Here is a 16033-nt window from a genome sequence, read left to right on the forward strand (position 1 = left end):
TTGGCATGTTATATTTACATTGCAAATTAACACAATCAATACTCCTTAATCTTGGTAATTTAATATACTTATTACTATGGGCATTTTTTACTGACATTTATTCTCTGGGTGGGGGGGGGGGGGGTGGGGTGGGGAGAGAAAAATGTGGATACTGTGACGGGCGCAGAGGACCCCAAAACCCAGCAGCAATAGAAATTCACCAAGATGAAGACAAATGGTTACTTAAACAAAAGTTACTTTTAATTTTCTTAACATAAAAACAGGATCAAACTTTAACTTATTACTATTAACTTAACCTAACTTAACCCCCTTGTAATTCTAAGTGCACGTGTCTGTAATGTGGATAAGCTCAGAAAAATTATTTGATTCACAGTCCAATCTCACTTCTCACTCCTCCATGTTCACCAGTATCAGGCAATTCTTATACTGTGCACAGAATACAACATTTATGAATTTTCACCAAGCTCGGTGCTTAAAGGTAATTGGTTACCACTCAGGAAAGTTCTTGCTGGTTTCAGAAAGAGAGATTTGTTGCTTGTTGGACCATACAAACTGATTCCCTCCGATTAGCCACTCCAGTATCTTGCCAAAGAAACTTGCCCCATCAGGGTTTTCCAAATGATAACCTCTTCTGCAGGTCACCACAGAGTTCCGCTTGTTTCCTTTATTTCAGTTGAAACACCCTAGCCAGCCATTTCCTCTTGTATGGATCACAAGGGTTTTCAACAGGCTGAACTCAGAACCCACAACCTGTCTTCAAAATGGGGTTTCAACAAGCTGCCAGCTTGCCATGACTGCAGAAACCAGTTCTCTCTCTCATCTATCTATCTCTCTCTCACTTAAAGAAAGCCTGTTTGGTCTCCTCTCTCCTTCCTAGAACAGCAAACAGCATCCAGACAGATTGCGGAACCAGACCCAAACTTATGAGTCCATTCATCTGTTGCTTTCAAAACAATAATCCATTTACACCTACATTTGAAAGTTTCCTTGTTTTATTGTCTTTGCAAAGCTCTCGGTGCCTGCATGACTAGTTTTCAGTAAAGCTCTTGCATTTTAAATGAGGTCTGTTTTGTGAAGTGTTTGTGTTTGTTTGTGACCTACACTACTCCCATAATCTATCTCCTTCAAAAACATATCTATATGGAATATAAAATATGATACAATCCGTCACAATACACACAAGTGTGCTACACAGGCTTGCTTATGACGTCATAATACATATATTGTGTGGCATGGGAAACCATTTTTAGTTTAGTAAACTAAACTTAGTTTTGTGCTCATGTATTTCGATAGTTATAAAACACAACACCGGAAAAAATCCATGCAGACACGGGGTGATTATACAACTCCTTACAGACAGTGTGGGATTTCAACCCTGATCCTGATCACTGGTGCAGTAACAGCATTGTGCTAACCGCTATACTAACTGTGCTACCCTCAGTCTGAGGCAATGATTTCCAGATCACAAAAATATGTAAACAGTATGTAAAAATAAAGTGTCTTTTGAAAAGTTATCAAGCTTTCTGGCAAAAATTTCTCTTTATTTAATGAAATCCTTTTTAGTTCTCATCTTCTTTACAAAATCTCCTCAGAATTTCTTTGCTTCTTTGAGAACAAACCCAGTAACCTTCTAATCAGTGTCTCCTGAAACTTTTCTATGCTATAGTGTGAGGTCTGGAACTGAAGACAACCCTTCTGGTGAAGTCTACCTGATATTTCATGGAAGTTCACATAATTTTGTTTTTGTCTCTATTCTTTGATTAATATAGAGTCATACAACAAGGAAACAAGTCCAATTTGTCCGTGCCAACTAAGCTAGTTCCATTTCCCTATGTTCAACCCATATCCCTCAAAACCTTTTGTAACCATATGCCTGTCCAAATGATTTTTGAAAGTTGCAATTGTTCCTAGTTCTACCATTTCCTTTGACAGCTTGTTCCATTTAACCCCACCTTTTCTTGAAGAAGTTGCCCCTCAGGCTCATTTTATATCTCCCCCTCCCCCTTAAATCTATGTCTTCTAGTTTTAGATTGCATTAACCTGGAAACAAAAAGACCATGATTATTGAACTTATCTGTACTTTTCATGATTTTATTAGCAAGGTGTCCACCCGTCCCCTCCCCAAACCTTCTGTGCTCCAGAGAGTAAAGACCCAACGTATCCAGCCTCTCTTTATAATTTAAACTGACCAGTCCTGGAAAGATTCTCGTGAAACATTCCTGCTAACTTTCTAGCTTGATAATATCTTTTCTCTAGTTGGGTGTCCAGGTCTGCACACAATACTCCAAGTTCAGTTTCACTGAAGCCTTGCATTATTATAACATAATAGTATGTTCCCTGCTCCAGTATTCAGTATCTTGATCAAAGGTTGACATATCAAATGCCTTCTTCACCACCCTGTCCACTTGCATTGCCACTTTCATGGAACTATGTGTTATGTACTGTACCCCAAGTCTCTCTGTTCTGCACACTCTTTATGACCCGCAAACTCACAGTCTACGTCATGCACTGGTTTAACCAAGCAAAGTGCAACAAATCACAGGGGACTGATTTAAATTCCATCTTCCCTTCCTTGGCCCACTTTCCCCATTCATTGAGATCTTGATGTAACCTTAGCTAATTTTCTTCACCCTGCAGGTAATGAGACAACCAGGGGAGAATATTAAGTAAGGTAACAGAATTCTGAAAGCTTTAGAAAAAGATTAAAAGGTCGTTCCATTTTCCAACAGAGGGTCAGGGGAAGCAAAGAACAATGAATTGTAGGACTTAATTGGTTAGTAGCAATAACTCTCTGCATTTGATGGCACAAAGTGAATCTAATTGCAAAAAAGAAATGTTACCTCATGTAACCATTCCTATCAGTCAGAATTACAGGTTGTCTGGAAGAAACTACTGCCAAGTTTCAGGCATTTAACTGCAGGCATTCAGTTTAATTGGATTGCTTTGGATATACTGTAATAGTTCAATTCTGTATGTTAGCTACAGACCTCTTTAAGGCAGAAAGAACAACTCTGTACCCAGCTCTGTTTTAATTCAGATTCATTGGAGACAGTCAGCCATATTATGGTATCAGAATGCAGATGTCGGTGACAGCTGTGGCCAAAATAAAGGCAAGTGTAAGCCATTCATCCCCTCCAGATTCTACAATGTCACAGCCAATCGTCTATCTCAGTGAACATTTTTTTGTATTATCTTCATATTCCTAATTACACTGATTTTGAAAACAATCTATTGATCTGTCATGAATACACACATCAACTATATATATCAAACCAATTTAAATTAAGCAGATCAACAAGGCAGGGATGTCCACTATCTCCCTCACTGTTCGCGTTAGCTATAGAACCACTAGCAGAACTGATAAGAACAGAAAATAAAATACAAGGGATAAAAATAAAAGAGAAGGAATGTAAATCAGTCTATTTGCAGATGACGTTATAATATACTTAACAGAACCAGAAATATCAATAAAAGAATTACATAAGAAATTGAAGGATTATGGAGAATTATCGGGGTACAAGATCAACGCAAATAAAAGTGAGGCAATGCCAATGAATAATGCAGATTTCACAAAGTTTAAGGAAGAATCACCATTTAGATGGCAAACACAAGCAATTCGATACCTAGGTATACAACTAAATAATAATCTCGGCCATCTATATAAACTAAATTATCAGCCATTAATGAAAAAATTACAAGACGACGTAGAGCACTGGAAAGACTTACCACTAACACTGAGAGGAAGGATAAACTGTATTAAAATGAACATCTTCCCAAGGATACAATACCTATTTCAATCATTACCAATTCACGTAACAGAGAAATTCTTCAAGGAGCTAAATAAAATAATAAGGAAATTCTTATGGAAAGGGGGGAAAACGAGGATAGCACTACATAAATTAATAGAATGGTACAAACAAGGAGGCTTACAACTACCAAACTTTAAGAATTATTATAGAGCATCACAATTAAGATACCTATCAGATTTGTATCAAACAAGGGAAAAACCAGATTGGACCAGATTAGAGCTAGATAAAATAGGGGAGAAGATACCTGAGCATATACTCCATAAGTGGGTTGAAAAATTGGTGCAACGTAGGAATTCACCAGTATTACACCATCTGCTCAACATTTGGAAGAAGATTCACGTAGAAAGGAATAAAATAAATTATCAACTACCAAAATTAATATTGACACAAAATCAACTAATCCTTTTCACAATAAATAACCTTTCCTTCAGAGAATTGGAGAGAAAAGGGATCAAAAGAATAGAAAATTGTTTTTCGGGAAATAAATTATTATCTTTTGAACAAATGGAGGACAAATATAATATAACTCGATACAAGGTTTGTATACCACCAACTGAAAACCTACTTGAAAGACGAATTGAGAAACAGTCTGAGGTTACCAGAAGGAAGCAGTTTTGAATATGTGATTACAGACACAATGACAATTAAAAAATTTATAACAAACATGTACATCAAACTGCAAGAAAAGGAGAATGAGGAAACAAACTGTAAACCTAAACAAGAATGGGAACAAGATCTAAACATAAAGATAAAGAATGAAACATGGGAAAAGCTATGCTCCGGAACCATGAGAAATACAATAAACATGAGGTTACGCATGATACAATATAATTGGTTACACAGGCTATACATCACACCCCAAAAGTTAAATAAATGGGACCCAACAGTATCAGACAGATGTTTTCACTGTAAAAAGGAAACAGAAACAACAATACATGTAATTTGGACATGTGAGAAAGTGGAAAAATTTTGGGAAGATCTAAACCAGATATTAAATAAAACCACAAAAAGCAATATACCAAAAAACCCAGAGATCTTCCTTCTAAGTAATATAAGAAATAAAGAATTTAGACTCGATTTAGATGGAGCACAGAAAAGATTTATTATGATAGCCCTAGCTGTAGCAAAAAAATGTATTATGTCAACCTGGAAATTAGAAGACAACTTGAGAATACAACAATGGTACATAGAAATAAATAAATGTATTCCATTAGAAAAAATAACATATAATTTAAGAAATAACATCACAATATTCGAACAAATATGGGAACCATACATGAAATACAGTAGAGAAATCCTACCATGAACCTCCACCACCTAAAATGACAGAAGGAGAAGAGAACAAAATGAACTGACTCAGTATATAAAAGTTAAAGATAAAAATTTCTTGTTTATTTTATCAAGTGACAACATTCTTTAATGGATTTAATGTATATTATAAATTGAACATTGAATAAATGGGAAGGGTGGAGAGGGAGGGAGGGAAGGGAGGGGGAAAAAGGGGAGAAAATGACACTATATATTCAAGAGAAAAATGTCTGTATGTATTTTGGTCAATATGGTTTATTGTGTAAAAAATAAAATTAAAAAAAAAATACACACATCAACTAATCTCTGGGCCCCTTGAGTAGAAAGTTGTGGATATAGCGTATACCTTCATTACTGATTCTTGTCATGAATGGTACACCTCCTATTTTGTGACCATAACGCCTAGTACTAAACCACTACCTCCACCCCTGCAGCAGGTAAAATACCAGCTTCACATTTATCCTGTCATGTTAGAGAATGTCCTCATTTGGAAAAATTTGTCAGTAAATACATATATTTTAAAATGTGACCAAGGTCCTTTTGCTTTCTTTTCACATCCATTTAAAGTCAGAGCCTTAATTTTAGTGTCAGCTCCAACACATGACAAATTAATCTTTTATAATTCAGTTCAACGATCTGGACTTTATGTGCTTTCGATGTGAAGATTCATAAAGATTATTTTAGATCAGATATTCATCAAATATAACCCTTTATTCCTTTGTTGTTATCTCAATGCCATGACAGTGAGTGTACGTCAGGAGTCATTGTTAAAAATTATGGATCATTTTGTTGAACAAAACAGGCAGTCTTATTGCACTGTAAAGTTGATATTTTCCCTGCTGTAGGGGTGGAGGTAATGGTTTAGAACCAGGGGATATAGACACAACATAGGAGACATGATCCATGTCTTTAAGACCCCATCAGTACCTAAAGTTTGATATGAATAGGACTTTTTTATAATATAAAATTGGTAGTAATTAAGTTCAAAGTACAAATCCTGTAAAATTATTAACTGTTCTGTTCAATACATAAAATGAAAAAAAAAGAATGAAAGGCAAGAATAATGAATTAATGAAAGTTTCTATCCGGAAAATTAGTGTATTCTCAGTAATAGAGACAAAATAGAATTTGAGTAATAAATGCCAACGCCAAATATTGAGGTCAAGCAGGGTGTCATTTATGGAAATCAATGATTGAAGGATTGAAAAATGCCTCAGGAATTAAAAGATCAAGGTATTCAAAGCAATGTTGTTGTTAATGCAGTCATTAAAGTTAAAAGCACACCACCTCTACAAGTTAAATGAGGGACTGTAACCTTTTATCATTTGTGTACATCAGTTGCTGTAATAGACAATAATTTAGGAGAAATAAGTTTAGTTTCAAATCAAGAGGCAACACAGTGTTTTCAATGATATTAATGAAACAAAGTAAGTGGCTATCATGTCCAAAACATGTAAAAATGTGTACAAGTTTTTCCTACCACTGATGATCTATTCATGTTGATTTTTAAAAACCACTACATTAATCCCACATCTGGAAAAAGACTGCCTGTTTTGTCCAACAAAATGATCCATAATTTTTAACAATGACTCCTGACGTACACTCACTGTAGTGGCATTGAAATAACAACAAATGAATAGATGAATATCTGATCTAAAATAATCTTTATGAACCTACACATTGAAAGCACATGAAGTCCAGATCTTTGAACTGAATTATAAAAGATTAATTTGTCATGTGTTGGAGCTGACACTAAAATTAAGGCTCTGACTTTAAATGGATGTGAAAAGAAAGCAAAGGGACCCTGGTCACATTTTAAAATATATGCATTTACCGACAATTTTTTCCAAATGAGGACATTCTCTAACATTCAAAAATATTACAAAACATTCATAAGTTTAGTTCATCAATGTATTAACAACAATCAAATATATTTCAGTAAACACAAATGATTCAAAAGATATGTAAATGATAAGGTTCCTGTGCAACCATTTCCCTTGTTTGGAATGAATGGAATGACGGTGTCAGACTAGCCCTCACCCAGATTCAGCACATGAATTCCCTCATGTTAGCCATGTGGAACTGCAGGAAGTTTATGTTCCAATATTGGAGAATAGCAAAACTCTGGCCAACTTGTCAAGAGGTTCAGGAGTTTTGGCTCATGCAGGAATCCTGAAATTCTCAACATTAATTAATGGAACAGTCAGGATTTCTCTTGTAATTCGAAACAAACTGATCTGAAATGCTTGGCCCTCAGAAAGTCAAAATGTGCATCTTGAATGTTTAAATGAAAGTCTAAAAAAATTGGAGATCTTGGAAACATAATATAAATACTGAAAATTCTGGAAATACTCAGCAGGTAAGGTTGTTGAAAGAGAAACCATTGTTGCTTCAGTTCATCAAACTGTGAAGGTGTCAAGAATACTGCATGAAGGTGTAGGAAGGATGGGAAGAGAAGAAGTCTCTGGCTAAAATTGGGATGACCCTGGTTGTAGGGGTTAAAATGTGTTTTATGCTTGCATTTGTCTGTATGCAGCTTTGTTTGCATATGTCATGCTGTCTCCTAGCAGTCATAGAATGCTTGCTAGAGGCAGATAAATGGCCAGTTTTGATTTTCTTTGTTCTATGAAATTAAAGGAATTAGTTTAGTTCCTACAACATTTATAGACCATTTAATCAGTTAATCACAGTTTTAGTACCGTATAACCATGTTTTTTTAATGGCTTGTAATAATGTAGTAACATATAAAGTTTAATAAACTGTGAAAATTCAACTCTAGTACAGATTTGTTTGAATGAGTCAGAGACAACAACAACATTCTAATTCCTGCAAGCGACTATAATGAAAAGTAGTTGCAACACTGGGGCTGAACAAGGTTATTTGGTCTCAGGAAAGAGATGTGGCTTTGAAAGTGGGATTTGTTCAGCATTTCATAAAGGCTAGAAGTAAGTCAGAAACCAATGAGTGTGATCAAGGCAAGAGCAATGGAAATCTGGTCAGAGTAAATAGAGTTTATGTCTTGATTTTGATTCTATTAGAAGTCCATAAGAGCATATGCAGAATGGGGATATTGTAACTGTATTTTGGGATCATTTGCATACTCCTTCATTTTTCATTAATTATTATGCAAAATGGATGAAGATTAACTGGAGATATATTTGCAGCAAAATAATATGAGATTTCAGATTCAGCATTCTCTTCAAAATGGATTTAGATGTTTGGCATCAAGTGCAAACCCATGGATTTGCTTATTAAGAAGAAAGCCTGCAGATTCCAGAGTTGAGTGCAATGCACAAATGTTCTGCAGAAACACAACAGGTCATGCAGGAGACATAGGAAGTAAAGGGTAGCCAACAATTCTGGCCTGAGCCCTTCATCAGGTACAAACAAAAACAGGCAAACACCTGAATAAAAAAGTGGGAGGAGGTAATGAGAGGGATGAGGGGGGGGGGGGAGGAGGGGACCAGGGGAGGAATACAGGCTAGCAGGTAAGTGGGAGGGTAGAAGGAAAAAAAAAAGCTGAGAAGTGATGGGGGAGAGGGAAGGTCTCTGATAGAAGAGGTGAGTAGGGACCTGGAGGAAAGGATCAAAAAGAGACACTCAGAGGAGTGGGTTAATGGAAGCAAGCAAATCTTAGACTAGAAAGTTGGATATCGTTAGTTGCAATAAGTAATGCTTATCAATAAATTTATAAGAATGCTCTTTGTGATCACATACTGTAACTCTTCGCAATAAATCTTTCAAAAACTGGAGCTGCTGCTCTTAAAATATACTGCACCACTAACACTGTATCTTGTGCCCTTGTTATCAAAATGAATACATGCCATTGACATTGACAGAATAATGTTGGAACGGTTACCATAGTCAGTGACTCCGGATCAAATACAACACTGTAAAGAGCTTGTACATTTTCCCATGTGTCCATGTGGTTTCCTCCCATGATCCAAAGACTCTATCTAGTTAGTAGGTTAATTGGTCACATGGGTCTATTTGGGTGGCATAGGCTCATGTATCTCTAATTGTTTTTAATGTCCCCCTTATCCTTCAACTGTGACCCATTGTTCTGGACTTGCCCAATATCAAGAACATTCTTCCTGCATTTCATTTAATTTTCGGTATAAAACTGAAGAAACATTGATGCAAATTGAATATACTGAGCAGAAACTCTTCAACTCGACAAGGCTGGCACTTATGCTGTATTTCAGCTCCTCCTGTCTATCTTTGTCTATTTTTCAACACTATCCCAAATCCCCTTCTCTCACATTTGCTTATCCAGACATCCAGTTAATATTGGATAAATGTGCTCTTAGTGGTGTTTGAAGTTATTCTCCAGCTGGGAGAAAATTACAGCAGAAGATTGGGAATCAGAACAGAGAGCAAACTGCCAGATGATTGGGCACCACTCTGGAGACAGTGCTGGATGAGGTGAAAAGGAGGAAGGTACTATCTGCAGAGACTGAGAAACCTCCAATCAACGTGTTGTGCTGTAGATAAAAGAGACTTCAACACAATTTCACTCTATTGAAAGAAGGATTTTATTTTCATATGACTAGTTAAGATTTCCATCTCCCTTTCCCCTCAGAATAAATATTAGTTTCTTTCAAGCCCATGTTGGTCTAATCAGCCATCTTAACATACATCACAACACAAAGGCTGGATGTCATCGTCTTACTTGAGAAGAAGTGATGAACAACAACAGATGGTCTGACACTCCACCAAGGAGCATGAAATTTAAAAGTCAAAATTACAAAAGCCTGCATTTGCTTTTGTAATGAAATCCACACAAATTCAGAAATTGCACATTTTCTACTGCCTACATTTTACAAATTGTAATGTGATTGATGGTACTCGGAGACTTGTGTACAGCACAAACATGCTTTTGTTAGCTTACAATTAATAGCTGGTATCTATAATGGTCTTCAGGTAAATTGGAGGTAAGGTGGGTTTATATCAGGACTGATGGGGGCAGAGCCAAGAGGAGGGGCTGATCCTCTAATCTACCCATAGACAGTGAATTCCAGTTCACTGCATTCACCCCTTCCTTCAGAAGAGAACCTGCAGGTGGAAACAGAGACCACGTTTAGCAACACAAGCTTTTTACAAATATTTACAAGTTGAGTCTGTCTGGGGGCCTGGTTATTCTGGTTAAGCAACTTAGCTCTCCAGAACTTCCTGTGCCTCCTGTGGGTCTTGGATACTGGAACCTAAAGGGGGACACGTGGGTCCAGGATCCGATGGAAGTCCGTTGGAATCATGTGGTCCGGAACCCTGCGCGGGTTATTTGGAAGTTCCAGGCTTATTGTGGGCATTGGGGCCTCAGTTCATGAAGGTGCCAGGTCTTTGATTGAGAAGTGTCCTCTCTGCCGTATGCATACATCGGGTTTGCATGCAGTAGGTGCACCCTCTCGACCAGAGGGTCCGTTTTGCTTCTCATCATGTGCTTTGTCAGCAGGACTGATCCTAGTGTCATTAACCATGCAGGAAGAGTGATCCCCTGTGTGGATTTTCTCAGAAGTGCAAACATAAGTTTGTGAGGAATCACGTTGGTCACAGTGCAGAGAAGCGATCTTATGGAGTAGAGCTCAGTGGGCAGGTGGAACCTCTTGCCAGTGAGAGTCTGGAAAGCCTTTAGACCAGAGAGCTAATTTCATCGTTTTCCAAACTGTTGCATTCTCTGTTTCAACTTGTCCATTCCTCCAGTGGTTGCAGCTAGTCATCCTTCTTGAGGCAATGCCTCTTATGAGCATGTATCGTATAAATGATGAGCCCTGGTCGCTATGAATATAGCTGGGATACCTAAACATGGTGAAAATGGAAGGCAGAGCTCTGATGACTGTGGTGGTGGTGTCTTGACGGGGGATGGCGAATGGAAAACACGAGTACACGTAAGAAAGTACATATTTCTGTTGGTGGAAGGTTGGGGCCCCTTGAAATTGACACTGAGTCGTTCAAAGGGGTGGGAAGCTTTTATCAGATGTGCTTTGTCAGGGTGGTAGCAATGCAGTTTGGACAGCGTAGACCTGGCATGACCTGCTCATTTCCTTGATGTCTTCAATAAAGAAGGGCAGGTTGTGTGTCTTGACGGTGGGCCATGGGGGTGATGCCCGAGTGGCAGAGCTCGTCATGGATTGACCACACTGGCTGGTGTGTGCAGCAGCACAGCTTCCTTGGGATAGGGTATCTGGAGGTTCGTTGAGTGGACCTGGCCTTTACACTCTCTTATAGTTATAGGTGGAGAGTTCGGTCCTCTACCTCACGATCTTGTCATTCTTTACTTTACCCCTATTTATATTAGTGAACATGAATGCTACAGATCGCTGATCAGTAAGTAGTGTAAATTTCCTGCTGGCCAGGTGATGCCTCCAGTTCCTGATGGCCTCCACAATGACTTGAGCTTCTTTCTCTACTGAAGGGTTTTGGAGCTCGTGACCTTGTAGGCTATGGGAAAAGAAAGTTACTGGCCTGCATGCCTGGATAAGGGTCACAGTCAAAGCAACGTCAGAGGCATTACTCTCCACTTGGAATGCTGCGTTTTTGTCCACCACATTGTTAGGTCTGCTTTGTTCATGAATGAGTGAGTCAGACACCAGACTGAGTCGAAATCAAGGTTCTTTGTTCTTTATTACCGGATTGTAACACTTGCAACTAACAGTGTTAGTTGGAGAAGGCGCATTCTGCCGTTATCAGCAAGTGGTGTTTTTTTTATACCTCAGGATACGTACTTAGTAAATTATCATACCATTACATTGTCCAATGAATAAACTGTTGCTATCCTTCTCTGCTAGTTTGCTGCACACCACATGCATGGTGGACTTAGCGATATAGCTCCTGACGTAGCTAAAAGCCACCTGGGCTTCGGCCGATAACGGAAAGGAGGTGGATTTTAAAATGGGATGAACCATGTCAGCATAATGGGGCATAGTATGAGAAGAAGCCCAGGCACCTCCTTAAAGATTTCATGGTCCTTGGGATAGGGAGGTCAAAGAGTGGGTGCATACACTCGGGGTCTGGGCCAATGACGCCATTCTCCACCACATAACCCAAGATAGCTAGGCGTTTAGTCTGGAACACACACTGTTCATTGTATATGAGGTTCAGGGATTTGGCTGTGTGGAGAAACTTCTAAATATTGGCATTGTGTTCCCCCAGATTGTGTCCACAAATGGTGATGTTGTTGAGAGAGGGGAAAGTAGCCCTTAACTCGTACTTATCTACCATTTTGTCCATCAACCACTGGAAGACCGAGACCCCATTCGTAACACCAAAAGTGACCCTCAGGAACTGTCTCGAATGCTGTGAAGGGATAGTCCTCAGAATGGATTGATAGCTGGTGATATGCAGCTTTTAGGTCAATAGTCGAATAGACCCAGTACTGCACAATTTCCTTCACCATGTCCAAGATTCAGGGAAGGGGGTATGGATCCAGGAGTGTGAAATGATTAATAGTTTGGCTATAGTCATTTGCTAGCCTGGGCTTTTCTCCCCCTCTCACGATTACCACCTGAGCTCTCCTTGGGCTGTTGCTAGGTTCAATTATTTTTTTCTTTAAGCAGCCGCTGCGTTTTGGTTCTAATAAATTCTCAGTCTCCTGCACTGTATCGCCTGCTCTTTGTGGCTATCAGCTTACAGTCAGGGGTTAGGTTCTGAAACGAGGGGAAGGGGTTCGATATTCTGTGTGGAGAAACCACAAGTTGTGTCTGGCTTTTGGGACCTTCCATTCTGCACCGTGATTGGGGGGAGTGGGCCTGAGTACTCCATGGTCATGCTTTTAAAGTGACACCAGGAAGTCTAGGCCCAACAACACAGAAGCACACAAATCCTCCAATACATACAATCAGAACTTACAAAATTCCCCACCCCCTTTTACAATACCCCTGTATGATCATCGAATACGATTGCGACGCTAGATAGATACGGTAGTCCGTGGGGTAAACATTTAAGTTGTACTGCCAAGTAGTCACACAGTTTATAAAGCTCTCAGTTGAGTCAGTGTCTATTAAGCAATCCATCAGATGTCCGTTTACTCTCACCTCCATCATCGAGTTGCTCAGCTGGTGGGGTTTTGCTGGTTGAGGACGACTGATGCCAGTGGTATGGAGGCTGCATTGCTTTCTCTGTCAATGTAATCTTGATCCGAGGGCTGGGAAAATGGTATTGACCACGAGGAATGGCAAGATGGCTGCCATTCCCACTGTTGCTTCACTTCTGAATTTCCTTGATGCTTCACTTTCATTAGTAGTTCCTACCATGAGGCGCAGCAAGATGGCAGTGGTGAGCAACATGGAGAGGCAGGGACCTGCACTTCTAGGCCTGATCACAGGACGTACAATGGTTTGGTGGTCATGCACGTGGTTGCCTTCCTGGGGTTCCTCTTGGCCCGACAGACTTTTCCAAGTGTCCCTTCTTACCACATCCTGAACACACAGAATCCTCTGTGGGGCATCTGACACTGGGGTGTTTGGGCTGTCCACAGAAGTAGCATCCCTGGCTGCATGCGGCTAGAGTTGTCGGTATCGGTGACAGCTGCACTCTGCAGGTCTGGTCTTCTGAGAAGGCGCTGCTTTCGTTAGAGAGGTTGTCCGCTCCCAGTTGGGCCTGTTCAAGAGATTTTGCCAGATTAAGGGTCCCGGCAAGGTCCTTCATCCCCAACTCTTAACACTCCTGCCATGAGTGTATCCCAGACTTGCTCTTCTTCTCTTACCCGGGCTGATACCGCTTTGTAGTGCATTTTCTCTTCAGGATCCGAAGTTCCAGAATGTAGTCATCCAGCGATTTGCCTGTCATTGCCGACGTTGAGAGAGTTGGTGTCTCGTCAGCTCATCATTCTGAGGCCTCATGTAGTGGGCCTTCAGGCCTTCGATGGCCATCTCGTATGTCATGCAGTCCCTGATAACTGCTTATCCCTTGGGACCAACTGGGAAGAGGAGGGATAATCTCCGGAGGCTGTCGGAGTTGAAGACTTCTTGGATGGCCATTAGGTAAGAATGGAAGCACTCCAACCAGTAGGTGAATCTTTCTGGGGCCTCTGGCTTTAAAAGAGCTTCCATCCCATTTCCAAAGTAAGCTAATAAAATTGTAATGTGTTTGATGGTACTTGGAAGCTTGTGTGGAGCACAAACGTACTTTTCTTAGCTTACCATTAATGGCCGGAATCTACAATGGTCTGCAGGTAAATTGGAGGTCAGGTGGGAAAACAGGGTTTATATTGGGACCAATGGGGACGGAGCCAAGAAGAGGGGCCAGTCGTCTAATCTACCCAAAGACAATGAATTCCAGTTCACTCCACAAATACTGTAAGTTAAGGGCAAATAAATATGATCTGTGAAATATGGAGATCAATATTCCTGAGGAAAATTATTAACAAGATGAAATTGTTGTTGGAACCTCCAGAGATTAAGAATGGAGATCTGAATTATTGAAGAGGAATAAGTTAATAGATTTGAAATCTGTCTTGGCAATTACATAAAATGCAACCTGTCCAGTGAGAACAAAGCATATGCTGTATTTTGTTGTTTTTTATAGAACAGCAGAGTTCAGCATACTCTCAGCATCCATGGGAATGAAGTGTGTGGGGGGGGGGAAGTGGCTTTGATTACATGAATGCTCCCGTTGCTTGAGAATTGCTCAATAAAAATATTATTGTACCACACATTAGTATTCTAAGCATGTATTAAATAAATTGCTAACAATGTGTCATTTCCTTACTGCTTTAAATATGAAAAATTTACACTGTAATTCTATATTTTATGCCTAAACTGTTTTAATGTAAAATATTACAAAAAAAATTAAACGAACCCCATCATATGAAATGCCATTTCTTCAAAGAGGATATTGCTACTAATCAGGCAACAACTGCAATCATTTGTACTTCAATATAAATATCCTGACTCACTTACTTTGCAGAACAATTGAAATCAGAAATTTTGGACTGTTGTGTGAGAATTTTGGACAATTGAAATTTTATTGTTATAGGAAAATATTATTTTTGGCTTGCAGCTTTTATAATAAGTAGAAATTCAGAACAGAGCAGGAACAGATCCTTTGACTCATGATATTGATGCTGAAAATAATGCCAAATTAAACAAAATCTCTTCTGTCTGCACATGATCTGCATTCTTCCAATCTCTTCATATTCATGTGTTCATCTAAAAGCCTCTTAAATGCCACCATCATACAACAATTACTGTTGGCAGATCATTGGAGATCACCTAACATTCCCTATGTAAAAAACATTTCCCCTCTCACCTTAAATACATGTGCTGTACTATTTGACATTTTTAATCTGGAGAATAAAAACCTCTATTGACAGATCAATCCCTCTTGTAACTTTATAAATTTCTATGAGGCTCCCCTCAGCCAACATCACTCAAATTGTCCAATTCCTCTTTATAACCCATGCCCTCTAATCCAGACAGTATTCTGGTAAATCTTTTCTGTAACTTTTCCAAAGCTTTCACATTCTTTTTGTCATGAAGTGTCCAAAATTTCTACAATACTCCAAATACAGCCTTCTATCACTGCAAAATGAGTTCTTAAATCATACTCAATACCCTCATCAATGAAGGTAAGAAGACCATTTTAAATTAAAAATTAAATTTAGACATACAGCATGGTAACAGGTACTTCTGACCCATGAGCCTGTGCCACCCTAATGCCCCAATTAACTTACAACCCCCATATGTTTTTTTAAAAGGTGGGAGGAAACTGTAGTGTCTGAAGAAAATGCACACAGGCATAGGGAGAACATGCAAACTCTTTACAGACAGTGCTGGATTTGAACTTGGGTCACTGGTGCTGTAATAATGTTGCACTAACCACTATGCAAACCATGCTTCCCAATACAACCCATGATGTCCAATGCCAACCATGCCTTCCTTACCACTCTATCTGCTTTCATGGTCTCATTCAGAGAGTGA

The 16033-nt window shown here is 39.1% G+C and overlaps 1 protein-coding gene across 4 annotated transcripts in view; it reads right to left on the reverse strand.

Annotated features, from left to right (window-relative positions):
• The window catches only part of LOC138750405 (contactin-associated protein-like 2), a 2015431-nt gene that overhangs the window by 541304 nt on the left and 1458094 nt on the right, over positions 1-16033 (reverse strand). The window lies entirely within an intron of this gene.

The sequence above is a fragment of the Narcine bancroftii genome, chromosome 1 (assembly GCF_036971445.1).
Source record: "Narcine bancroftii isolate sNarBan1 chromosome 1, sNarBan1.hap1, whole genome shotgun sequence".
Lineage (NCBI taxonomy): Eukaryota > Metazoa > Chordata > Chondrichthyes > Torpediniformes > Narcinidae > Narcine > Narcine bancroftii.